The sequence below is a fragment of the Phyllobates terribilis genome, unplaced genomic scaffold (genome assembly GCF_046119375.1).
Source record: "Phyllobates terribilis strain yellow unplaced genomic scaffold, ASM4611937v1 Scaffold_138__1_contigs__length_4804227, whole genome shotgun sequence".
Lineage (NCBI taxonomy): Eukaryota > Metazoa > Chordata > Amphibia > Anura > Dendrobatidae > Phyllobates > Phyllobates terribilis.
The window spans coordinates 695864-719777 of record NW_027362898.1 but is presented as its reverse complement, the minus strand read 5'-3'; the positions used below and the strand labels follow the sequence as shown (position 1 = coordinate 719777).

Genomic DNA, 23914 nt, shown 5'->3' with positions numbered 1-23914 from the left:
TTCGGCTTGCTGCTGCTGCAATCCACGCGTTTTAGATCTGCATAACTCCACCTCTTTTAGCACAGTACCCTCAACCCCCGGCTGTTCCCACCCGCCTCAACACCGTTGGAAGGGAGGAGAACCAATTAAGGCGGGGGGGAGGGGGGTGGAACGAGCAGCTGTCTACCCTTAGCAGGAGGGTTGCTGATTAATTACCTCTCCTGCTGCTGCTGCTGCTGGCTGTCCAGCAGCAGACTGAAGGTGGCTGCTGCTGTGCGCAGGTATATAAAGGCTCAGAGCCTATTATGACACGCGCAGCCAGCGTTCCATTGCCACATTCCGTCTACTGCAGGCGGGATACCTGGATGGCTGAATGTCACTGAGAAGCTCACAGAGACCGCCATAAGCAACAGTTTAAAAGAATGCCACAGACTAATCAACCAAACTTTTTGGGTTGGTTTCTCTTTTATAGTCTGCAGGCATTAAATGAAAGAAGTCAGTGTTCCAGCAGAGGGAGACAACGTTTCAGAAAAGGCATTGTAGCAAACCAAAAAAGAAATTTTAAGCGCAGCAGAGTAACCAGCTCACATACCTGTTAGCTCAGGTGAGTTTAAAAGGCTGCTGTTGATAACAAGGGCATTTGCTAAATAGATGGTGTGTGTGCAACAATATACTGAAAGGTCAATTATATTGTGCAGCTTATCTCACCACCTGTAGTTATTTAGGTGAAAGCTCCAAAATGCTTGCCTAATATGTCTGTTTATCCAAAAGGAAGTATAGAGGGAGAGCTAGATAGATAGCATTGCATTACATTACATTACATGGCAATGCAATGCACAGTTGCTGAAGTTGAACCAAAATGAGCTTGTCATCTGGCTTCTGCAACTTTTAACATGAAAAATCCAATGAGGAGAAGAAAAGCAAAGCCAAAGAGTCCATCCCAAAATCCGACAAACAAGCAAAATGAACAAAAAGCATTGAATTCAATTCTTTCTGATTTTAGAAACTGCATTAAAGAAGGGGTGCACCGGTCCTGGAGATACTGCAATACCAGGTCAATGCGTGGAGTGGACAGAGCAAGCTCTTTTTCCATCTCCCTGTTCTAAAAGCCATTTAATATATGGTCCCCAGATAGGGGACGTATCAGATATTAAACTGATAAGAACAGATACTACACTTGATCTTAGCCAAAAGGCCGAGAAGCGATAACCAGAATTGGTTTCCGACTACGGTGCCACCCAAGGATTCTGAAAAGTCCATTTGTGGAGATGGCCACCTGGACTCCCGTTAGGAAGACATGCTGTCAACCTCTAGATCCCTCACATGCCTGCACTTTTCGGCTTGCTGCTGCTGCAATCCACGCGTTTTAGATCTGCATAACTCCACCTCTTTTAGCACAGTACCCTCAACCCCCGGCTGTTCCCACCCGCCTCAACACCGTTGGAAGGGAGGAGAACCAATTAAGGCGGGGGGGGGGTGGAACGAGCAGCTGTCTACCCTTAGCAGGAGGGTTGCTGATTAATTACCTCTCCTGCTGCTGCTGCTGGCTGTCCAGCAGCAGACTGAAGGTGGCTGCTGCTGTGCGCAGGTATATAAAGGCTCAGAGCCTATTATGACACGCGCAGCCAGCGTTCCATTGCCACATTCCGTCTACTGCAGGCGGGAAACCTGGATGGCTGAATGTCACTGAGAAGCTCACAGAGACCGCCATAAGCAACAGTTTAAAAGAATGCCACAGACTAATCAACCAAACTTTTTGGGTTGGTTTCTCTTTTATAGTCTGCAGGCATTAAATGAAAGAAGTCAGTGTTCCAGCAGAGGGAGACAACGTTTCAGAAAAGGCATTGTAGCAAACCAAAAAAGAAATTTTAAGCGCAGCAGAGTAACCAGCTCACATACCTGTTAGCTCAGGTGAGTTTAAAAGGCTGCTGTTGATAACAAGGGCATTTGCTAAATAGATGGTGTGTGTGCAACAATATACTGAAAGGTCAATTATATTGTGCAGCTTATCTCACCACCTGTAGTTATTTAGGTGAAAGCTCCAAAATGCTTGCCTAATATGTCTGTTTATCCAAAAGGAAGTATAGAGGGAGAGCTAGATAGATAGCATTGCATTACATTACATTACATGGCAATGCAATGCACAGTTGCTGAAGTTGAACCAAAATGAGCTTGTCATCTGGCTTCTGCAACTTTTAACATGAAAAATCCAATGAGGAGAAGAAAAGCAAAGCCAAAGAGTCCATCCCAAAATCCGACAAACAAGCAAAATGAACAAAAAGCATTGAATTCAATTCTTTCTGATTTTAGAAACTGCATTAAAGAAGGGGTGCACCGGTCCTGGAGATACTGCAATACCAGGTCAATGCGTGGAGTGGACAGAGCAAGCTCTTTTTCCATCTCCCTGTTCTAAAAATCCATTTAATATATGGTCCCCAGATAGGGGACGTATCAGATATTAAACTGATAAGAACAGATACTACACTTGATCTTAGCCAAAAGGCCGAGAAGCGATAACCAGAATTGGTTTCCGACTACGGTGCCACCCAAGGATTCTGAAAAGTCCATTTGTGGAGATGGCCACCTGGACTCCCGTTAAGAAGACATGCTGTCAACCTCTAGATCCCTCACATGCCTGCACTTTTCGGCTTGCTGCTGCTGCAATCCACGCGTTTTAGATCTGCATAACTCCACCTCTTTTAGCACAGTACCCTCAACCCCCGGCTGTTCCCACCCGCCTCAACACCGTTGGAAGGGAGGAGAACCAATTAAGGCGGGGGGGGGGGGTGGAACGAGCAGCTGTCTACCCTTAGCAGGAGGGTTGCTGATTAATTACCTCTCCTGCTGCTGCTGCTGCTGGCTGTCCAGCAGCAGACTGAAGGTGGCTGCTGCTGTGCGCAGGTATATAAAGGCTCAGAGCCTATTATGACACGCGCAGCCAGCGTTCCATTGCCACATTCCGTCTACTGCAGGCGGGATACCTGGATGGCTGAATGTCACTGAGAAGCTCACAGAGACCGCCATAAGCAACAGTTTAAAAGAATGCCACAGACTAATCAACCAAACTTTTTGGGTTGGTTTCTCTTTTATAGTCTGCAGGCATTAAATGAAAGAAGTCAGTGTTCCAGCAGAGGGAGACAACGTTTCAGAAAAGGCATTGTAGCAAACCAAAAAAGAAATTTTAAGCGCAGCAGAGTAACCAGCTCACATACCTGTTAGCTCAGGTGAGTTTAAAAGGCTGCTGTTGATAACAAGGGCATTTGCTAAATAGATGGTGTGTGTGCAACAATATACTGAAAGGTCAATTATATTGTGCAGCTTATCTCACCACCTGTAGTTATTTAGGTGAAAGCTCCAAAATGCTTGCCTAATATGTCTGTTTATCCAAAAGGAAGTATAGAGGGAGAGCTAGATAGATAGCATTGCATTACATTACATTACATGGCAATGCAATGCACAGTTGCTGAAGTTGAACCAAAATGAGCTTGTCATCTGGCTTCTGCAACTTTTAACATGAAAAATCCAATGAGGAGAAGAAAAGCAAAGCCAAAGAGTCCATCCCAAAATCCGACAAACAAGCAAAATGAACAAAAAGCATTGAATTCAATTCTTTCTGATTTTAGAAACTGCATTAAAGAAGGGGTGCACCGGTCCTGGAGATACTGCAATACCAGGTCAATGCGTGGAGTGGACAGAGCAAGCTCTTTTTCCATCTCCCTGTTCTAAAAATCCATTTAATATATGGTCCCCAGATAGGGGACGTATCAGATATTAAACTCATAAGAACAGATACTACATTTGATCTTAGCCAAAAGGCCGAGAAGCGATAACCAGAATTGGTTTCCGACTACGGTGCCACCCAAGGATTCTGAAAAGTCCATTTGTGGAGATGGCCACCTGGACTCCCGTTAAGAAGACATGCTGTCAACCTCTAGATCCCTCACATGCCTGCACTTTTCGGCTTGCTGCTGCTGCAATCCACGCGTTTTAGATCTGCATAACTCCACCTCTTTTAGCACAGTACCCTCAACCCCCGGCTGTTCCCACCCGCCTCAACACCGTTGGAAGGGAGGAGAACCAATTAAGGCGGGGGAGGGGGTGGAACGAGCAGCTGTCTACCCTTAGCAGGAGGGTTGCTGATTAATTACCTCTACTGCTGCTGCTGCTGCTGGCTGTCCAGCAGCAGACTGAAGGTGGCTGCTGCTGTGCGCAGGTATATAAAGGCTCAGAGCCTATTATGACACGCGCAGCCAGCGTTCCATTGCCACATTCCGTCTACTGCAGGCGGGATACCTGGATGGCTGAATGTCACTGAGAAGCTCACAGAGACCGCCATAAGCAACAGTTTAAAAGAATGCCACAGACTAATCAACCAAACTTTTTGGGTTGGTTTCTCTTTTATAGTCTGCAGGCATTAAATGAAAGAAGTCAGTGTTCCAGCAGAGGGAGACAACGTTTCAGAAAAGGCATTGTAGCAAACCAAAAAAGAAATTTTAAGCGCAGCAGAGTAACCAGCTCACATACCTGTTAGCTCAGGTGAGTTTAAAAGGCTGCTGTTGATAACAAGGGCATTTGCTAAATAGATGGTGTGTGTGCAACAATATACTGAAAGGTCAATTATATTGTGCAGCTTATCTCACCACCTGTAGTTATTTAGGTGAAAGCTCCAAAATGCTTGCCTAATATGTCTGTTTATCCAAAAGGAAGTATAGAGGGAGAGCTAGATAGATAGCATTGCATTACATTACATTACATGGCAATGCAATGCACAGTTGCTGAAGTTGAACCAAAATGAGCTTGTCATCTGGCTTCTGCAACTTTTAACATGAAAAATCCAATGAGGAGAAGAAAAGCAAAGCCAAAGAGTCCATCCCAAAATCCGACAAACAAGCAAAATGAACAAAAAGCATTGAATTCAATTCTTTCTGATTTTAGAAACTGCATTAAAGAAGGGGTGCACCGGTCCTGGAGATACTGCAATACCAGGTCAATGCGTGGAGTGGACAGAGCAAGCTCTTTTTCCATCTCCCTGTTCTAAAAATCCATTTAATATATGGTCCCCAGATAGGGGACGTATCAGATATTAAACTGATAAGAACAGATACTACACTTGATCTTAGCCAAAAGGCCGAGAAGCGATAACCAGAATTGGTTTCCAACTACGGTGCCACCCAAGGATTCTGAAAAGTCCATTTGTGGAGATGGCCACCTGGACTCCCGTTAAGAAGACATGCTGTCAACCTCTAGATCCCTCACATGCCTGCACTTTTCGGCTTGCTGCTGCTGCAATCCACGCGTTTTAGATCTGCATAACTCCACCTCTTTTAGCACAGTACCCTCAACCCCCGGCTGTTCCCACCCGCCTCAACACCGTTGGAAGGGAGGAGAACCAATTAAGGCGGGGGGGGGGGGTGGAACGAGCAGCTGTCTACCCTTAGCAGGAGGGTTGCTGATTAATTACCTCTCCTGCTGCTGCTGCTGCTGGCTGTCCAGCAGCAGACTGAAGGTGGCTGCTGCTGTGCGCAGGTATATAAAGGCTCAGAGCCTATTATGACACGCGCAGCCAGCGTTCCATTGCCACATTCCGTCTACTGCAGGCGGGATACCTGGATGGCTGAATGTCACTGAGAAGCTCACAGAGACCGCCATAAGCAACAGTTTAAAAGAATGCCACAGACTAATCAACCAAACTTTTTGGGTTGGTTTCTCTTTTATAGTCTGCAGGCATTAAATGAAAGAAGTCAGTGTTCCAGCACAGGGAGACAACGTTTCAGAAAAGGCATTGTAGCAAACCAAAAAAGAAATTTTAAGCGCAGCAGAGTAACCAGCTCACATACCTGTTAGCTCAGGTGAGTTTAAAAGGCTGCTGTTGATAACAAGGGCATTTGCTAAATAGATGGTGTGTGTGCAACAATATACTGAAAGGTCAATTATATTGTGCAGCTTATCTCACCACCTGTAGTTATTTAGGTGAAAGCTCCAAAATGCTTGCCTAATATGTCTGTTTATCCAAAAGGAAGTATAGAGGGAGAGCTAGATAGATAGCATTGCATTACATTACATTACATGGCAATGCAATGCACAGTTGCTGAAGTTGAACCAAAATGAGCTTGTCATCTGGCTTCTGCAACTTTTAACATGAAAAATCCAATGAGGAGAAGAAAAGCAAAGCCAAAGAGTCCATCCCAAAATCCGACAAACAATCAAAATGAACAAAAAGCATTGAATTCAATTCTTTCTGATTTTAGAAACTGCATTAAAGAAGGGGTGCACTGGTCCTGGAGATACTGCAATACCAGGTCAATGCGTGGAGTGGACAGAGCAAGCTCTTTTTCCATCTCCCTGTTCTAAAAATCCATTTAATATATGGTCCCCAGATAGGGGACGTATCAGATATTAAACTGATAAGAACAGATACTACACTTGATCTTAGCCAAAAGGCCGAGAAGCGATAACCAGAATTGGTTTCCGACTACGGTGTCACCCAAGGATTCTGAAAAGTCCATTTGTGGAGATGGCCACCTGGACTCCCGTTAAGAAGACATGCTGTCAACCTCTAGATCCCTCACATGCCTGCACTTTTCGGCTTGCTGCTGCTGCAATCCACGCGTTTTAGATCTGCATAACTCCACCTCTTTTAGCACAGTACCCTCAACCCCCGGCTGTTCCCACCCGCCTCAACACCGTTGGAAGGGAGGAGAACCAATTAAGGCGGGGGGGGGGGGGGTGGAACGAGCAGCTGTCTACCCTTAGCAGGAGGGTTGCTGATTAATTACCTCTCCTGCTGCTGCTGCTGCTGGCTGTCCAGCAGCAGACTGAAGGTGGCTGCTGCTGTGCGCAGGTATATAAAGGCTCAGAGCCTATTATGACACGCGCAGCCAGCGTTCCATTGCCACATTCCGTCTACTGCAGGCGGGATACCTGGATGGCTGAATGTCACTGAGAAGCTCACAGAGACCGCCATAAGCAACAGTTTAAAAGAATGCCACAGACTAATCAACCAAACTTTTTGGGTTGGTTTCTCTTTTATAGTCTGCAGGCATTAAATGAAAGAAGTCAGTGTTCCAGCAGAGGGAGACAACGTTTCAGAAAAGGCATTGTAGCAAACCAAAAAAGAAATTTTAAGCGCAGCAGAGTAACCAGCTCACATACCTGTTAGCTCAGGTGAGTTTAAAAGGCTGCTGTTGATAACAAGGGCATTTGCTAAATAGATGGTGTGTGTGCAACAATATACTGAAAGGTCAATTATATTGTGCAGCTTATCTCACCACCTGTAGTTATTTAGGTGAAAGCTCCAAAATGCTTGCCTAATATGTCTGTTTATCCAAAAGGAAGTATAGAGGGAGAGCTAGATAGATAGCATTGCATTACATTACATTACATGGCAATGCAATGCACAGTTGCTGAAGTTGAACCAAAATGAGCTTGTCATCTGGCTTCTGCAACTTTTAACATGAAAAATCCAATGAGGAGAAGAAAAGCAAAGCCAAAGAGTCCATCCCAAAATCCGACAAACAAGCAAAATGAACAAAAAGCATTGAATTCAATTCTTTCTGATTTTAGAAACTGCATTAAAGAAGGGGTGCACCGGTCCTGGAGATACTGCAATACCAGGTCAATGCGTGGAGTGGACAGAGCAAGCTCTTTTTCCATCTCCCTGTTCTAAAAATCCATTTAATATATGGTCCCCAGATAGGGGACGTATCAGATATTAAACTGATAAGAACAGATACTACACTTGATCTTAGCCAAAAGGCCGAGAAGCGATAACCAGAATTGGTTTCCGACTACGGTGCCACCCAAGGATTCTGAAAAGTCCATTTGTGGAGATGGCCACCTGGACTCCCGTTAAGAAGACATGCTGTCAACCTCTAGATCCCTCACATGCCTGCACTTTTCGGCTTGCTGCTGCTGCAATCCACGCGTTTTAGATCTGCATAACTCCACCTCTTTTAGCACAGTACCCTCAACCCCCGGCTGTTCCCACCCGCCTCAACACCGTTGGAAGGGAGGAAAACCAATTAAGGCGGGGGGGGGGGTGGAACGAGCAGCTGTCTACCCTTAGCAGGAGGGTTGCTGATTAATTACCTCTCCTGCTGCTGCTGCTGGCTGTCCAGCAGCAGACTGAAGGTGGCTGCTGCTGTGCGCAGGTATATAAAGGCTCAGAGCCTATTATGACACGCGCAGCCAGCGTTCCATTGCCACATTCCGTCTACTGCAGGCGGGATACCTGGATGGCTGAATGTCACTGAGAAGCTCACAGAGACCGCCATAAGCAACAGTTTAAAAGAATGCCACAGACTAATCAACCAAACTTTTTGGGTTGGTTTCTCTTTTATAGTCTGCAGGCATTAAATGAAAGAAGTCAGTGTTCCAGCAGAGGGAGACAACGTTTCAGAAAAGGCATTGTAGCAAACCAAAAAAGAAATTTTAAGCGCAGCAGAGTAACCAGCTCACATACCTGTTAGCTCAGGTGAGTTTAAAAGGCTGCTGTTGATAACAAGGGCATTTGCTAAATAGATGGTGTGTGTGCAACAATATACTGAAAGGTCAATTATATTGTGCAGCTTATCTCACCACCTGTAGTTATTTAGGTGAAAGCTCCAAAATGCTTGCCTAATATGTCTGTTTATCCAAAAGGAAGTATAGAGGGAGAGCTAGATAGATAGCATTGCATTACATTACATTACATGGCAATGCAATGCACAGTTGCTGAAGTTGAACCAAAATGAGCTTGTCATCTGGCTTCTGCAACTTTTAACATGAAAAATCCAATGAGGAGAAGAAAAGCAAAGCCAAAGAGTCCATCCCAAAATCCGACAAACAATCAAAATGAACAAAAAGCATTGAATTCAATTCTTTCTGATTTTAGAAACTGCATTAAAGAAGGGGTGCACTGGTCCTGGAGATACTGCAATACCAGGTCAATGCGTGGAGTGGACAGAGCAAGCTCTTTTTCCATCTCCCTGTTCTAAAAATCCATTTAATATATGGTCCCCAGATAGGGGACGTATCAGATATTAAACTGATAAGAACAGATACTACACTTGATCTTAGCCAAAAGGCCGAGAAGCGATAACCAGAATTGGTTTCCGACTACGGTGTCACCCAAGGATTCTGAAAAGTCCATTTGTGGAGATGGCCACCTGGACTCCCGTTAAGAAGACATGCTGTCAACCTCTAGATCCCTCACATGCCTGCACTTTTCGGCTTGCTGCTGCTGCAATCCACGCGTTTTAGATCTGCATAACTCCACCTCTTTTAGCACAGTACCCTCAACCCCCGGCTGTTCCCACCCGCCTCAACACCGTTGGAAGGGAGGAGAACCAATTAAGGCGGGGGGGGGGGGTGGAACGAGCAGCTGTCTACCCTTAGCAGGAGGGTTGCTGATTAATTACCTCTCCTGCTGCTGCTGCTGCTGGCTGTCCAGCAGCAGACTGAAGGTGGCTGCTGCTGTGCGCAGGTATATAAAGGCTCAGAGCCTATTATGACACGCGCAGCCAGCGTTCCATTGCCACATTCCGTCTACTGCAGGCGGGATACCTGGATGGCTGAATGTCACTGAGAAGCTCACAGAGACCGCCATAAGCAACAGTTTAAAAGAATGCCACAGACTAATCAACCAAACTTTTTGGGTTGGTTTCTCTTTTATAGTCTGCAGGCATTAAATGAAAGAAGTCAGTGTTCCAGCAGAGGGAGACAACGTTTCAGAAAAGGCATTGTAGCAAACCAAAAAAGAAATTTTAAGCGCAGCAGAGTAACCAGCTCACATACCTGTTAGCTCAGGTGAGTTTAAAAGGCTGCTGTTGATAACAAGGGCATTTGCTAAATAGATGGTGTGTGTGCAACAATATACTGAAAGGTCAATTATATTGTGCAGCTTATCTCACCACCTGTAGTTATTTAGGTGAAAGCTCCAAAATGCTTGCCTAATATGTCTGTTTATCCAAAAGGAAGTATAGAGGGAGAGCTAGATAGATAGCATTGCATTACATTACATTACATGGCAATGCAATGCACAGTTGCTGAAGTTGAACCAAAATGAGCTTGTCATCTGGCTTCTGCAACTTTTAACATGAAAAATCCAATGAGGAGAAGAAAAGCAAAGCCAAAGAGTCCATCCCAAAATCCGACAAACAAGCAAAATGAACAAAAAGCATTGAATTCAATTCTTTCTGATTTTAGAAACTGCATTAAAGAAGGGGTGCACCGGTCCTGGAGATACTGCAATACCAGGTCAATGCGTGGAGTGGACAGAGCAAGCTCTTTTTCCATCTCCCTGTTCTAAAAATCCATTTAATATATGGTCCCCAGATAGGGGACGTATCAGATATTAAACTGATAAGAACAGATACTACACTTGATCTTAGCCAAAAGGCCGAGAAGCGATAACCAGAATTGGTTTCCGACTACGGTGCCACCCAAGGATTCTGAAAAGTCCATTTGTGGAGATGGCCACCTGGACTCCCGTTAAGAAGACATGCTGTCAACCTCTAGATCCCTAACATGCCTGCACTTTTCGGCTTGCTGCTGCTGCAATCCACGCGTTTTAGATCTGCATAACTCCACCTCTTTTAGCACAGTACCCTCAACCCCCGGCTGTTCCCACCCGCCTCAACACCGTTGGAAGGGAGGAGAACCAATTAAGGCGGGGGGGGCGGTGGAACGAGCAGCTGTCTACCCTTAGCAGGAGGGTTGCTGATTAATTACCTCTCCTGCTGCTGCTGCTGGCTGTCCAGCAGCAGACTGAAGGTGGCTGCTGCTGTGCGCAGGTATATAAAGGCTCAGAGCCTATTATGACACGCGCAGCCAGCGTTCCATTGCCACATTCCGTCTACTGCAGGCGGGATACCTGGATGGCTGAATGTCACTGAGAAGCTCACAGAGACCGCCATAAGCAACAGTTTAAAAGAATGCCACAGAGTAATCAACCAAACTTTTTGGGTTGGTTTCTCTTTTATAGTCTGCAGGCATTAAATGAAAGAAGTCAGTGTTCCAGCAGAGGGAGACAACGTTTCAGAAAAGGCATTGTAGCAAACCAAAAAAGAAATTTTAAGCGCAGCAGAGTAACCAGCTCACATACCTGTTAGCTCAGGTGAGTTTAAAAGGCTGCTGTTGATAACAAGGGCATTTGCTAAATAGATGGTGTGTGTGCAACAATATACTGAAAGGTCAATTATATTGTGCAGCTTATCTCACCACCTGTAGTTATTTAGGTGAAAGCTCCAAAATGCTTGCCTAATATGTCTATTTATCCAAAAGGAAGTATAGAGGGAGAGCTAGATAGATAGCATTGCATTACATTACATTACATGGCAATGCAATGCACAGTTGCTGAAGTTGAACCAAAATGAGCTTGTCATCTGGCTTCTGCAACTTTTAACATGAAAAATCCAATGAGGAGAAGAAAAGCAAAGCCAAAGAGTCCATCCTAAAATCCGACAAACAAGCAAAATGAACAAAAAGCATTGAATTCAATTCTTTCTGATTTTAGAAACTGCATTAAAGAAGGGGTGCACCGGTCCTGGAGATACTGCAATACCAGGTCAATGCGTGGAGTGGACAGAGCAAGCTCTTTTTCCATCTCCCTGTTCTAAAAATCCATTTAATATATGGTCCCCAGATAGGGGACGTATCAGATATTAAACTGATAAGAACAGATACTACACTTGATCTTAGCCAAAAGGCCGAGAAGCGATAACCAGAATTGGTTTCCGACTACGGTGCCACCCAAGGATTCTGAAAAGTCCATTTGTGGAGATGGCCACCTGGACTCCTGTTAAGAAGACATGCTGTCAACCTCTAGATCCCTCACATGCCTGCACTTTTCGGCTTGCTGCTGCTGCAATCCACGCGTTTTAGATCTGCATAACTCCACCTCTTTTAGCACAGTACCCTCAACCCCCGGCTGTTCCCACCCGCCTCAACACCGTTGGAAGGGAGGAGAACCAATTAAGGCTGGGGGGGGGGGTGGAACGAGCAGCTGTCTACCCTTAGCAGGAGGGTTGCTGATTAATTACCTCTCCTGCTGCTGCTGCTGCTGGCTGTCCAGCAGCAGACTGAAGGTGGCTGCTGCTGTGCGCAGGTATATAAAGGCTCAGAGCCTATTATGACACGCGCAGCCAGCGTTCCATTGCCACATTCCGTCTACTGCAGGCGGGATACCTGGATGGCTGAATGTCACTGAGAAGCTCACAGAGACCGCCATAAGCAACAGTTTAAAAGAATGCCACAGACTAATCAACCAAACTTTTTGGGTTGGTTTCTCTTTTATAGTCTGCAGGCATTAAATGAAAGAAGTCAGTGTTCCAGCAGAGGGAGACAACGTTTCAGAAAAGGCATTGTAGCAAACCAAAAAAGAAATTTTAAGCGCAGCAGAGTAACCAGCTCACATACCTGTTAGCTCAGGTGAGTTTAAAAGGCTGCTGTTGATAACAAGGGCATTTGCTAAATAGATGGTGTGTGTGCAACAATATACTGAAAGGTCAATTATATTGTGCAGCTTATCTCACCACCTGTAGTTATTTAGGTGAAAGCTCCAAAATGCTTGCCTAATATGTCTGTTTATTCAAAAGGAAGTATAGAGGGAGAGCTAGATAGATAGCATTGCATTACATTACATTACATGGCAATGCAATGCACAGTTGCTGAAGTTGAACCAAAATGAGCTTGTCATCTGGCTTCTGCAACTTTTAACATGAAAAATCCAATGAGGAGAAGAAAAGCAAAGCCAAAGAGTCCATCCCAAAATCCGACAAACAAGCAAAATGAACAAAAAGCATTGAATTCAATTCTTTCTGATTTTAGAAACTGCATTAAAGAAGGGGTGCACCGGTCCTGGAGATACTGCAATACCAGGTCAATGCGTGGAGTGGACAGAGCAAGCTCTTTTTCCATCTCCCTGTTCTAAAAATCCATTTAATATATGGTCCCCAGATAGGGGACGTATCAGATATTAAACTGATAAGAACAGATACTACACTTGATCTTAGCCAAAAGGCCGAGAAGCGATAACCAGAATTGGTTTCCGACTACGGTGCCACCCAAGGATTCTGAAAAGTCCATTTGTGGAGATGGCCTCCTGGACTCCCGTTAAGAAGACATGCTGTCAACCTCTAGATCCCTCACATGCCTGCACTTTTCGGCTTGCTGCTGCTGCAATCCACGCGTTTTAGATCTGCATAACTCCACCTCTTTTAGCACAGTACCCTCAACCCCCGGCTGTTCCCACCCGCCTCAACACCGTTGGAAGGGAGGAAAACCAATTAAGGCGGGGGGGGGGGTGGAACGAGCAGCTGTCTACCCTTAGCAGGAGGGTTGCTGATTAATTACCTCTCCTGCTGCTGCTGCTGGCTGTCCAGCAGCAGACTGAAGGTGGCTGCTGCTGTGCGCAGGTATATAAAGGCTCAGAGCCTATTATGACACGCGCAGCCAGCGTTCCATTGCCACATTCCGTCTACTGCAGGCGGGATACCTGGATGGCTGAATGTCACTGAGAAGCTCACAGAGACCGCCATAAGCAACAGTTTAAAAGAATGCCACAGACTAATCAACCAAACTTTTTGGGTTGGTTTCTCTTTTATAGTCTGCAGGCATTAAATGAAAGAAGTCAGTGTTCCAGCAGAGGGAGACAACGTTTCAGAAAAGGCATTGTAGCAAACCAAAAAAGAAATTTTAAGCGCAGCAGAGTAACCAGCTCACATACCTGTTAGCTCAGGTGAGTTTAAAAGGCTGCTGTTGATAACAAGGGCATTTGCTAAATAGATGGTGTGTGTGCAACAATATACTGAAAGGTCAATTATATTGTGCAGCTTATCTCACCACCTGTAGTTATTTAGGTGAAAGCTCCAAAATGCTTGCCTAATATGTCTGTTTATCCAAAAGGAAGTATAGAGGGAGAGCTAGATAGATAGCATTGCATTACATTACATTACATAGCAATGCAATGCACAGTTGCTGAAGTTGAACCAAAATGAGCTTGTCATCTGGCTTCTGCAACTTTTAACATGAAAAATCCAATGAGGAGAAGAAAAGCAAAGCCAAAGAGTCCATCCCAAAATCCGACAAACAAGCAAAATGAACAAAAAGCATTGAATTCAATTCTTTCTGATTTTAGAAACTGCATTAAAGAAGGGGTGCACCGGTCCTGGAGATACTGCAATACCAGGTCAATGCGTGGAGTGGACAGAGCAAGCTCTTTTTCCATCTCCCTGTTCTAAAAATCCATTTAATATATGGTCCCCAGATAGGGGACGTATCAGATATTAAACTGATAAGAACAGATACTACACTTGATCTTAGCCAAAAGGCCGAGAAGCGATAACCAGAATTGGTTTCCGACTACGGTGCCACCCAAGGATTCTGAAAAGTCCATTTGTGGAGATGGCCACCTGGACTCCCGTTAAGAAGACATGCTGTCAACCTCTAGATCCCTCACATGCCTGCACTTTTCGGCTTGCTGCTGCTGCAATCCACGCGTTTTAGATCTGCATAACTCCACCTCTTTTAGCACAGTACCCTCAACCCCCGGCTGTTCCCACCCGCCTCAACACCGTTGGAAGGGAGGAGAACCAATTAAGGCGGGGGGGGGGTGGAACGAGCAGCTGTCTACCCTTAGCAGGAGGGTTGCTGATTAATTACCTCTCCTGCTGCTGCTGCTGCTGGCTGTCCAGCAGCAGACTGAAGGTGGCTACTGCTGTGCGCAGGTATATAAAGGCTCAGAGCCTATTATGACACGCGCAGCCAGCGTTCCATTGCCACATTCCGTCTACTGCAGGCGGGATACCTGGATGGCTGAATGTCACTGAGAAGCTCACAGAGACCGCCATAAGCAACAGTTTAAAAGAATGCCACAGACTAATCAACCAAACTTTTTGGGTTGGTTTCTCTTTTATAGTCTGCAGGCATTAAATGAAAGAAGTCAGTGTTCCAGCAGAGGGAGACAACGTTTCAGAAAAGGCATTGTAGCAAACCAAAAAAGAAATTTTAAGCGCAGCAGAGTAACCAGCTCACATACCTGTTAGCTCAGGTGAGTTTAAAAGGCTGCTGTTGATAACAAGGGCATTTGCTAAATAGATGGTGTGTGTGCAACAATATACTGAAAGGTCAATTATATTGTGCAGCTTATCTCACCACCTGTAGTTATTTAGGTGAAAGCTCCAAAATGCTTGCCTAATATGTCTGTTTATCCAAAAGGAAGTATAGAGGGAGAGCTAGATAGATAGCATTGCATTACATTACATTACATGGCAATGCAATGCACAGTTGCTGAAGTTGAACCAAAATGAGCTTGTCATCTGGCTTCTGCAACTTTTAACATGAAAAATCCAATGAGGAGAAGAAAAGCAAAGCCAAAGAGTCCATCCCAAAATCCGACAAACAAGCAAAATGAACAAAAAGCATTGAATTCAATTCTTTCTGATTTTAGAAACTGCATTAAAGAAGGGGTGCACCGGTCCTGGAGATACTGCAATACCAGGTCAATGCGTGGAGTGGACAGAGCAAGCTCTTTTTCCATCTCCCTGTTCTAAAAATTCATTTAATATATGGTCCCCAGATAGGGGACGTATCAGATATTAAACTGATAAGAACAGATACTACACTTGATCTTAGCCAAAAGGCCGAGAAGCGATAACCAGAATTGGTTTCCGACTACGGTGCCACCCAAGGATTCTGAAAAGTCCATTTGTGGAGATGGCCACCTGGACTCCCGTTAAGAAGACATGCTGTCAACCTCTAGATCCCTCACATGCCTGCACTTTTCGGCTTGCTGCTGCTGCAATCCACGCGTTTTAGATCTGCATAACTCCACCTCTTTTAGCACAGTACCCTCAACCCCCGGCTGTTCCCACCCGCCTCAACACTGTTGGAAGGGAGGAGAACCAATTAAGGCGGGGGGGGGGGTGGAACGAGCAGCTGTCTACCCTTAGCAGGAGGGTTGCTGATTAATTACCTCTCCTGCTGCTGCTGCTGCTGGCTGTCCAGCAGCAGACTGAAGGTGGCTGCTGCTGTGCGCAGGTATATAAAGGCTCAGAGCCTATTATGACACGCGCAGCCAGCGTTCCATTGCCACATTCCGTCTACTGCAGGCGGGATACCTGGATGGCTGAATGTCACTGAGAAGCTCACAGAGACCGCCATAAGCAACAGTTTAAAAGAATGCCACAGACTAATCAACCAAACTTTTTGGGTTGGTTTCTCTTTTATAGTCTGCAGGCATTAAATGAAAGAAGTCAGTGTTCCAGCAGAGGGAGACAACGTTTCAGAAAAGGCATTGTAGCAAACCAAAAAAGAAATTTTAAGCGCAGCAGAGTAACCAGCTCACATACCTGTTAGCTCAGGTGAGTTTAAAAGGCTGCTGTTGATAACAAGGGCATTTGCTAAATAGATGGTGTGTGTGCAACAATATACTGAAAGGTCAATTATATTGTGCAGCTTATCTCACCACCTGTAGTTATTTAGGTGAAAGCTCCAAAATGCTTGCCTAATATGTCTGTTTATCCAAAAGGAAGTATAGAGGGAGAGCTAGATAGATAGCATTGCATTACATTACATTACATGGCAATGCAATGCACAGTTGCTGAAGTTGAACCAAAATGAGCTTGTCATCTGGCTTCTGCAACTTTTAACATGAAAAATCCAATGAGGAGAATAAAAGCAAAGCCAAAGAGTCCATCCCAAAATCCGACAAACAAGCAAAATGAACAAAAAGCATTGAATTCAATTCTTTCTGATTTTAGAAACTGCATTAAAGAAGGGGTGCACCGGTCCTGGAGATACTGCAATACCAGGTCAATGCGTGGAGTGGACAGAGCAAGCTCTTTTTCCATCTCCCTGTTCTAAAAATTCATTTAATATATGGTCCCCAGATAGGGGACGTATCAGATATTAAACTGATAAGAACAGATACTACACTTGATCTTAGCCAAAAGGCCGAGAAGCGATAACCAGAATTGGTTTCCGACTACGGTGCCACCCAAGGATTCTGAAAAGTCCATTTGTGGAGATGGCCACCTGGACTCCCGTTAAGAAGACATGCTGTCAACCTCTAGATCCCTCACATGCCTGCACTTTTCGGCTTGCTGCTGCTGCAATCCACGCGTTTTAGATCTGCATAACTCCACCTCTTTTAGCACAGTACCCTCAACCCCCGGCTGTTCCCACCCGCCTCAACACCGTTGGAAGGGAGGAGAACCAATTAAGGCGGGGGGGGGGTGGAACGAGCAGCTGTCTACCCTTAGCAGGAGGGTTGCTGATTAATTACCTCTCCTGCTGCTGCTGCTGCTGGCTGTCCAGCAGCAGACTGAAGGTGGCTGCTGCTGTGCGCAGGTATATAAAGGCTCAGAGCCTATTATGACACGCGCAGCCAGCGTTCCATTGCCACATTCCGTCTACTGCAGGCGGGATACCTGGATGGCTGAATGTCACTGAGAAGCTCACAGAGACCGCCATAAGCAACAGTTTAAAAGAATGCCACAGACTAATCAACCAAACTTTTTGGGTTGGTTTCTCTTTTATAGTCTGCAGGCATTAAATGAAAGAAGTCAGTGTTCCAGCAGAGGGAGACAACGTTTCAGAAAAGGCATTGTAGCAAACCAAAAAAGAAATTTTAAGCGCAGCAGAGTAACCAGCTCACATACCTGTTAGCTCAGGTGAGTTTAAAAGGCTGCTGTTGATAACAAGGGCATTTGCTAAATAGATGGTGTGTGTGCAACAATATACTGAAAGGTCAATTATATTGTGCAGCTTATCTCACCACCTGTAGTTATTTAGGTGAAAGCTCCAAAATGCTTGCCTAATATGTCTGTTTATCCAAAAGGAAGTATAGAGGGAGAGCTAGATAGATAGCATTGCATTACATTACATTACATGGCAATGCAATGCACAGTTGCTGAAGTTGAACCAAAATGAGCTTGTCATCTGGCTTCTGCAACTTTTAACATGAAAAATCCAATGAGGAGAAGAAAAGCAAAGCCAAAGAGTCCATCCCAAAATCCGACAAACAAGCAAAATGAACAAAAAGCATTGAATTCAATTCTTTCTGATTTTAGAAACTGCATTAAAGAAGGGGTGCACCGGTCCTGGAGATACTGCAATACCAGGTCAATGCGTGGAGTGGACAGAGCAAGCTCTTTTTCCATCTCCCTGTTCTAAAAATCCATTTAATATATGGTCCCCAGATAGGGGACGTATCAGATATTAAACTGATAAGAACAGATACTACACTTGATCTTAGCCAAAAGGCCGAGAAGCGATAACCAGAATTGGTTTCCGACTACGGTGCCACCCAAGGATTCTGAAAAGTCCATTTGTGGAGATGGCCACCTGGACTCCCGTTAAGAAGACATGCTGTCAACCTCTAGATCCCTCACATGCCTGCACTTTTCGGCTTGCTGCTGCTGCAATCCACGCGTTTTAGATCTGCATAACTCCACCTCTTTTAGCACAGTACCCTCAACCCCCGGCTGTTCCCACCCGCCTCAACACCGTTGGAAGGGAGGAGAACCAATTAAGGCGGGGGGGGGTGGAACGAGCAGCTGTCTACCCTTAGCAGGAGGGTTGCTGATTAATTACCTCTCCTGCTGCTGCTGCTGCTGGCTGTCCAGCAGCAGACTGAAGGTGGCTGCTGCTGTGCGCAGGTATATAAAGGCTCAGAGCCTATTATGACACGCGCAGCCAGCGTTCCATTGCCACATTCCGTCTACTGCAGGCGGGATACCTGGATGGCTGAATGTCACTGAGAAGCTCACAGAGACCGCCATAAGCAACAGTTTAAAAGAATGCCACAGACTAATCAACCAAACTTTTTGGGTTGGTTTCTCTTTTATAGTCTGCAGGCATTAAATGAAAGAAGTCAGTGTTCCAGCAGAGGGAGACAACGTTTCAGAAAAGGCATTGTAGCAAACCAAAAAAGAAATTTTAAGCGCAGCAGAGTAACCAGCTCACATACCTGTTAGCTCAGGTGAGTTTAAAAGGCTGCTGTTGATAACAAGGGCATTTGCTAAATAGATGGTGTGTGTGCAACAATATACTGAAAGGTCAATTATATTGTGCAGCTTATCTCACCACCTGTAGTTATTTAGGTGAAAGCTCCAAAATGCTTGCCTAATATGTCTGTTTATCCAAAAGGAAGTATAGAGGGAGAGCTAGATAGATAGCATTGCATTACATTACATTACATGGCAATGCAATGCACAGTTGCTGAAGTTGAACCAAAATGAGCTTGTCATCTGGCTTCTGCAACTTTTAACATGAAAAATCCAATGAGGAGAAGAAAAGCAAAGCCAAAGAGTCCATCCCAAAATCCGACAAACAAGCAAAATGAACAAAAAGCATTGAATTCAATTCTTTCTGATTTTAGAAACTGCATTAAAGAAGGGGTGCACCGGTCCTGGAGATACTGCAATACCAGGTCAATGCGTGGAGTGGACAGAGCAAGCTCTTTTTCCATCTCCCTGTTCTAAAAATCCATTTAATATATGGTCCCCAGATAGGGGACGTATCAGATATTAAACTGATAAGAACAGATACTACACTTGATCTTAGCCAAAAGGCCGAGAAGCGATAACCAGAATTGGTTTCCGACTACGGTGCCACCCAAGGATTCTGAAAAGTCCATTTGTGGAGATGGCCACCTGGACTCCCGTTAAGAAGACATGCTGTCAACCTCTAGATCCCTCACATGCCTGCACTTTTCGGCTTGCTGCTGCTGCAATCCACGCGTTTTAGATCTGCATAACTCCACCTCTTTTAGCACAGTACCCTCAACCCCCGGCTGTTCCCACCCGCCTCAACACCGTTGGAAGGGAGGAGAACCAATTAAGGCGGGGGGGGGGGGGGTGGAACGAGCAGCTGTCTACCCTTAGCAGGAGGGTTGCTGATTAATTACCTCTCCTGCTGCTGCTGCTGCTGGCTGTCCAGCAGCAGACTGAAGGTGGCTGCTGCTGTGCGCAGGTATATAAAGGCTCAGAGCCTATTATGACACGCGCAGCCAGCGTTCCATTGCCACATTCCGTCTACTGCAGGCGGGATACCTGGATGGCTGAATGTCACTGAGAAGCTCACAGAGACCGCCATAAGCAACAGTTTAAAAGAATGCCACAGACTAATCAACCAAACTTTTTGGGTTGGTTTCTCTTTTATAGTCTGCAGGCATTAAATGAAAGAAGTCAGTGTTCCAGCAGAGGGAGACAACGTTTCAGAAAAGGCATTGTAGCAAACCAAAAAAGAAATTTTAAGCGCAGCAGAGTAACCAGCTCACATACCTGTTAGCTCAGGTGAGTTTAAAAGGCTGCTGTTGATAACAAGGGCATTTGCTAAATAGATGGTGTGTGTGCAACAATATACTGAAAGGTCAATTATATTGTGCAGCTTATCTCACCACCTGTAGTTATTTAGGTGAAAGCTCCAAAATGCTTGCCTAATATGTCTGTTTATCCAAAAGGAAGTATAGAGGGAGAGCTAGATAGATAGCATTGCATTACATTACATTACATGGCAATGCAATGCACAGTTGCTGAAGTTGAACCAAAATGAGCTTGTCATCTGGCTTCTGCAACTTTTAACATGAAAAATCCAATGAGGAGAAGAAAAGCAAAGCCAAAGAGTCCATCCCAAAATCCGACAAACAAGCAAAATGAACAAAAAGCATTGAATTCAATTCTTTCTGATTTTAGAAACTGCATTAAAGAAGGGGTGCACAGGTCCTGGAGATACTGCAATACCAGGTCAATGCGTGGAGTGGACAGAGCAAGCTCTTTTTCCATCTCCCTGTTCTAAAAATCCATTTAATATATGGTCCCCAGATAGGGGACGTATCAGATATTAAACTGATAAGAACAGATACTACACTTGATCTTAGCCAAAAGGCAGAGAAGCGATAACCAGAATTGGTTTCCGACTACGGTGCCACCCAAGGATTCTGAAAAGTCCATTTGTGGAGATGGCCACCTGGACTCCCGTTAAGAAGACATGCTGTCAACCTCTAGATCCCTCACATGCCTGCACTTTTCGGCTTGCTGCTGCTGCAATCCACGCGTTTTAGATCTGCATAACTCCACCTCTTTTAGCACAGTACCCTCAACCCCCGGCTGTTCCCACCCGCCTCAACACCGTTGGAAGGGAGGAGAACCAATTAAGGCGGGGGGGGGGGGGGTGGAACGAGCAGCTGTCTACCCTTAGCAGGAGGGTTGCTGATTAATTACCTCTCCTGCTGCTGCTGCTGCTGGCTGTCCAGCAGCAGACTGAAGGTGGCTGCTGCTGTGCGCAGGTATATAAAGGCTCAGAGCCTATTATGACACGCGCAGCCAGCGTTCCATTGCCACATTCCGTCTACTGCAGGCGGGATACCTGGATGGCTGAATGTCACTGAGAAGCTCACAGAGACCGCCATAAGCAACAGTTTAAAAGAATGCCACAGACTAATCAACCAAACTTTTTGGGTTGGTTTCTCTTTTATAGTCTGCAGGCATTAAATGAAAGAAGTCAGTGTTCCAGCAGAGGGAGACAACATTTCAGAAAAGGCATTGTAGCAAACCAAAAAAGAAATTTTAAGCGCAGCAGAGTAACCAGCTCACATACCTGTTAGCTCAGGTGAGTTTAAAAGGCTGCTGTTGATAACAAGGGCATTTGCTAAATAGATGGTGTGTGTGCAACAATATACTGAAAGGTCAATTATATTGTGCAGCTTATCTCACCACCTGTAGTTATTTAGGTGAAAGCTCCAAAATGCTTGCCTAATATGTCTGTTTATCCAAAAGGAAGTATAGAGGGAGAGCTAGATAGATAGCATTGCATTACATTACATTACATGGCAATGCAATGCACAGTTGCTGAAGTTGAACCAAAATGAGCTTGTCATCTGGCTTCTGCAACTTTTAACATGAAAAATCCAATGAGGAGAAGAAAAGCAAAGCCAAAGAGTCCATCCCAAAATCCGACAAACAAGCAAAATGAACAAAAAGCATTGAATTCAATTCTTTCTGATTTTAGAAACTGCATTAAAGAAGGGGTGCACCGATCCTGGAGATACTGCAATACCAGGTCAATGCGTGGAGTGGACAGAGCAAGCTCTTTTTCCATCTCCCTGTTCTAAAAATCCATTTAATATATGGTCCCCAGATAGGGGACGTATCAGATATTAAACTGATAAGAACAGATACTACACTTGATCTTAGCCAAAAGGCCGAGAAGCGATAACCAGAATTGGTTTCCGACTACGGTGCCACCCAAGGATTCTGAAAAGTCCATTTGTGGAGATGGCCACCTGGACTCCCGTTAAGAAGACATGCTGTCAACCTCTAGATCCCTCACATGCCTGCACTTTTCGGCTTGCTGCTGCTGCAATCCACGCGTTTTAGATCTGCATAACTCCACCTCTTTTAGCACAGTACCCTCAACCCCCGGCTGTTCCCACCCGCCTCAACACCGTTGGAAGGGAGGAGAACCAATTAAGGTGGGGGGGTGGGGGTGGAACGAGCAGCTGTCTACCCTTAGCAGGAGGGTTGCTGATTAATTACCTCTCCTGCTGCTGCTGCTGCTGGCTGTCCAGCAGCAGACTGAAGGTGGCTGCTGCTGTGCGCAGGTATATAAAGGCTCAGAGCCTATTATGACACGCGCAGCCAGCGTTCCATTGCCACATTCCGTCTACTGCAGGCGAGATACCTGGATGGCTGAATGTCACTGAGAAGCTCACAGAGACCGCCATAAGCAACAGTTTAAAAGAATGCCACAGACTAATCAACCAAACTTTTTGGGTTGGTTTCTCTTTTATAGTCTGCAGGCATTAAATGAAAGAAGTCAGTGTTCCAGCAGAGGGAGACAACGTTTCAGAAAAGGCATTGTAGCAAACCAAAAAAGAAATTTTAAGTGCAGCAGAGTAACCAGCTCACATACCTGTTAGCTCAGGTGAGTTTAAAAGGCTGCTGTTGATAACAAGGGCATTTGCTAAATAGATGGTGTGTGTGCAACAATATACTGAAAGGTCAATTATATTGTGCAGCTTATCTCACCACCTGTAGTTATTTAGGTGAAAGCTCCAAAATGCTTGCCTAATATGTCTGTTTATCCAAAAGGAAGTATAGAGGGAGAGCTAGATAGATAGCATTGCATTACATTACATTACATGGCAATGCAATGCACAGTTGCTGAAGTTGAACCAAAATGAGCTTGTCATCTGGCTTCTGCAACTTTTAACATGAAAAATCCAATGAGGAGAAGAAAAGCAAAGCCAAAGAGTCCATCCCAAAATCCGACAAACAAGCAAAATGAACAAAAAGCATTGAATTCAATTCTTTCTGATTTTAGAAACTGCATTAAAGAAGGGGTGCACCGGTCCTGGAGATACTGCAATACCAGGTCAATGCGTGGAGTGGACAGAGCAAGCTCTTTTTCCATCTCCCTGTTCTAAAAATCCATTTAATATATGGTCCCCAGATAGGGGACGTATCAGATATTAAACTGATAAGAACAGATTTTTTTTTAATTTGGCTATCCCCCACATGGGGATAAAAACCGTTTATTTAAAATTTAACAAATTACAGAAATAAAACCATTACATCCACATTACACTTTCGGGACTTCAAAGAAAAATAAAAATTCCATCACAGCAAATTTTACAAGACTTCAAATATTCCATAGGTTAAAAAGCCATTTGCCTGCCAATGTTACATTCTTTTTCCTGTCCAATAAATAGTATATGTACATTTCACTTTTACAAAAGGCTAAAACATCATCTACTGGTAACATTTCATGTTTAAAAACAGCAATATTTCTAGCATTCCAGAGCGCTATCTTGGCACAATTCACTATCTTCCACGCCATTATTTTTTGGTCCATTGTTGGGCATTCCAGAAGACCATATAACACTGATGCAAAATTAAAGTCCTTGAGGTCCACCATTTTCTCCAGCAGGGGGATTAGTCTTCTCCAGAACTCT

At 44.8% G+C, this 23914-nt stretch overlaps 18 non-coding genes across 18 annotated transcripts; all 18 read right to left on the bottom strand.

The window, feature by feature from the left end:
• Positions 1 to 996: 996 nt before the first annotated feature.
• On the bottom strand, positions 997 to 1186 carry LOC141205419 (U2 spliceosomal RNA). Its single transcript, XR_012276185.1, has one exon. It is a non-coding gene; the product is annotated as a U2 spliceosomal RNA (small nuclear RNA).
• A 1117-nt stretch (positions 1187 to 2303) lies between these two features.
• LOC141205275 (U2 spliceosomal RNA) lies at positions 2304 to 2494 on the bottom strand. The gene has a single exon (XR_012276045.1). It is a non-coding gene; the product is annotated as a U2 spliceosomal RNA (small nuclear RNA).
• Positions 2495 to 3616: 1122 nt separating this feature from the next.
• LOC141205422 (U2 spliceosomal RNA) lies at positions 3617 to 3807 on the bottom strand. The gene has a single exon (XR_012276188.1). It is a non-coding gene; the product is annotated as a U2 spliceosomal RNA (small nuclear RNA).
• Positions 3808 to 4928: 1121 nt separating this feature from the next.
• On the bottom strand, positions 4929 to 5119 carry LOC141205274 (U2 spliceosomal RNA). Its single transcript, XR_012276044.1, has one exon. It is a non-coding gene; the product is annotated as a U2 spliceosomal RNA (small nuclear RNA).
• A 1122-nt stretch (positions 5120 to 6241) lies between these two features.
• Positions 6242 to 6432, bottom strand: LOC141205088 (U2 spliceosomal RNA). Its single transcript, XR_012275862.1, has one exon. It is a non-coding gene; the product is annotated as a U2 spliceosomal RNA (small nuclear RNA).
• Positions 6433 to 7556: 1124 nt separating this feature from the next.
• LOC141205273 (U2 spliceosomal RNA) lies at positions 7557 to 7747 on the bottom strand. Its single transcript, XR_012276043.1, has one exon. It is a non-coding gene; the product is annotated as a U2 spliceosomal RNA (small nuclear RNA).
• A 1118-nt stretch (positions 7748 to 8865) lies between these two features.
• Positions 8866 to 9056, bottom strand: LOC141205077 (U2 spliceosomal RNA). The gene has a single exon (XR_012275851.1). It is a non-coding gene; the product is annotated as a U2 spliceosomal RNA (small nuclear RNA).
• Positions 9057 to 10178: 1122 nt separating this feature from the next.
• LOC141205272 (U2 spliceosomal RNA) lies at positions 10179 to 10369 on the bottom strand. Its single transcript, XR_012276042.1, has one exon. It is a non-coding gene; the product is annotated as a U2 spliceosomal RNA (small nuclear RNA).
• Positions 10370 to 11487: 1118 nt separating this feature from the next.
• Positions 11488 to 11678, bottom strand: LOC141205271 (U2 spliceosomal RNA). Its single transcript, XR_012276041.1, has one exon. It is a non-coding gene; the product is annotated as a U2 spliceosomal RNA (small nuclear RNA).
• A 1122-nt stretch (positions 11679 to 12800) lies between these two features.
• On the bottom strand, positions 12801 to 12991 carry LOC141205269 (U2 spliceosomal RNA). Its single transcript, XR_012276039.1, has one exon. It is a non-coding gene; the product is annotated as a U2 spliceosomal RNA (small nuclear RNA).
• Positions 12992 to 14109: 1118 nt separating this feature from the next.
• Positions 14110 to 14300, bottom strand: LOC141205268 (U2 spliceosomal RNA). Its single transcript, XR_012276038.1, has one exon. It is a non-coding gene; the product is annotated as a U2 spliceosomal RNA (small nuclear RNA).
• A 1120-nt stretch (positions 14301 to 15420) lies between these two features.
• On the bottom strand, positions 15421 to 15611 carry LOC141205121 (U2 spliceosomal RNA). Its single transcript, XR_012275895.1, has one exon. It is a non-coding gene; the product is annotated as a U2 spliceosomal RNA (small nuclear RNA).
• Positions 15612 to 16732: 1121 nt separating this feature from the next.
• Positions 16733 to 16923, bottom strand: LOC141205110 (U2 spliceosomal RNA). The gene has a single exon (XR_012275884.1). It is a non-coding gene; the product is annotated as a U2 spliceosomal RNA (small nuclear RNA).
• A 1120-nt stretch (positions 16924 to 18043) lies between these two features.
• Positions 18044 to 18234, bottom strand: LOC141205267 (U2 spliceosomal RNA). Its single transcript, XR_012276037.1, has one exon. It is a non-coding gene; the product is annotated as a U2 spliceosomal RNA (small nuclear RNA).
• A 1119-nt stretch (positions 18235 to 19353) lies between these two features.
• Positions 19354 to 19544, bottom strand: LOC141205266 (U2 spliceosomal RNA). The gene has a single exon (XR_012276036.1). It is a non-coding gene; the product is annotated as a U2 spliceosomal RNA (small nuclear RNA).
• A 1124-nt stretch (positions 19545 to 20668) lies between these two features.
• On the bottom strand, positions 20669 to 20859 carry LOC141205376 (U2 spliceosomal RNA). Its single transcript, XR_012276143.1, has one exon. It is a non-coding gene; the product is annotated as a U2 spliceosomal RNA (small nuclear RNA).
• A 1124-nt stretch (positions 20860 to 21983) lies between these two features.
• On the bottom strand, positions 21984 to 22174 carry LOC141205099 (U2 spliceosomal RNA). The gene has a single exon (XR_012275873.1). It is a non-coding gene; the product is annotated as a U2 spliceosomal RNA (small nuclear RNA).
• Positions 22175 to 23297: 1123 nt separating this feature from the next.
• Positions 23298 to 23494, bottom strand: LOC141205465 (U2 spliceosomal RNA). The gene has a single exon (XR_012276228.1). It is a non-coding gene; the product is annotated as a U2 spliceosomal RNA (small nuclear RNA).
• Between the last annotated feature and the right edge of the window lie 420 nt (positions 23495 to 23914).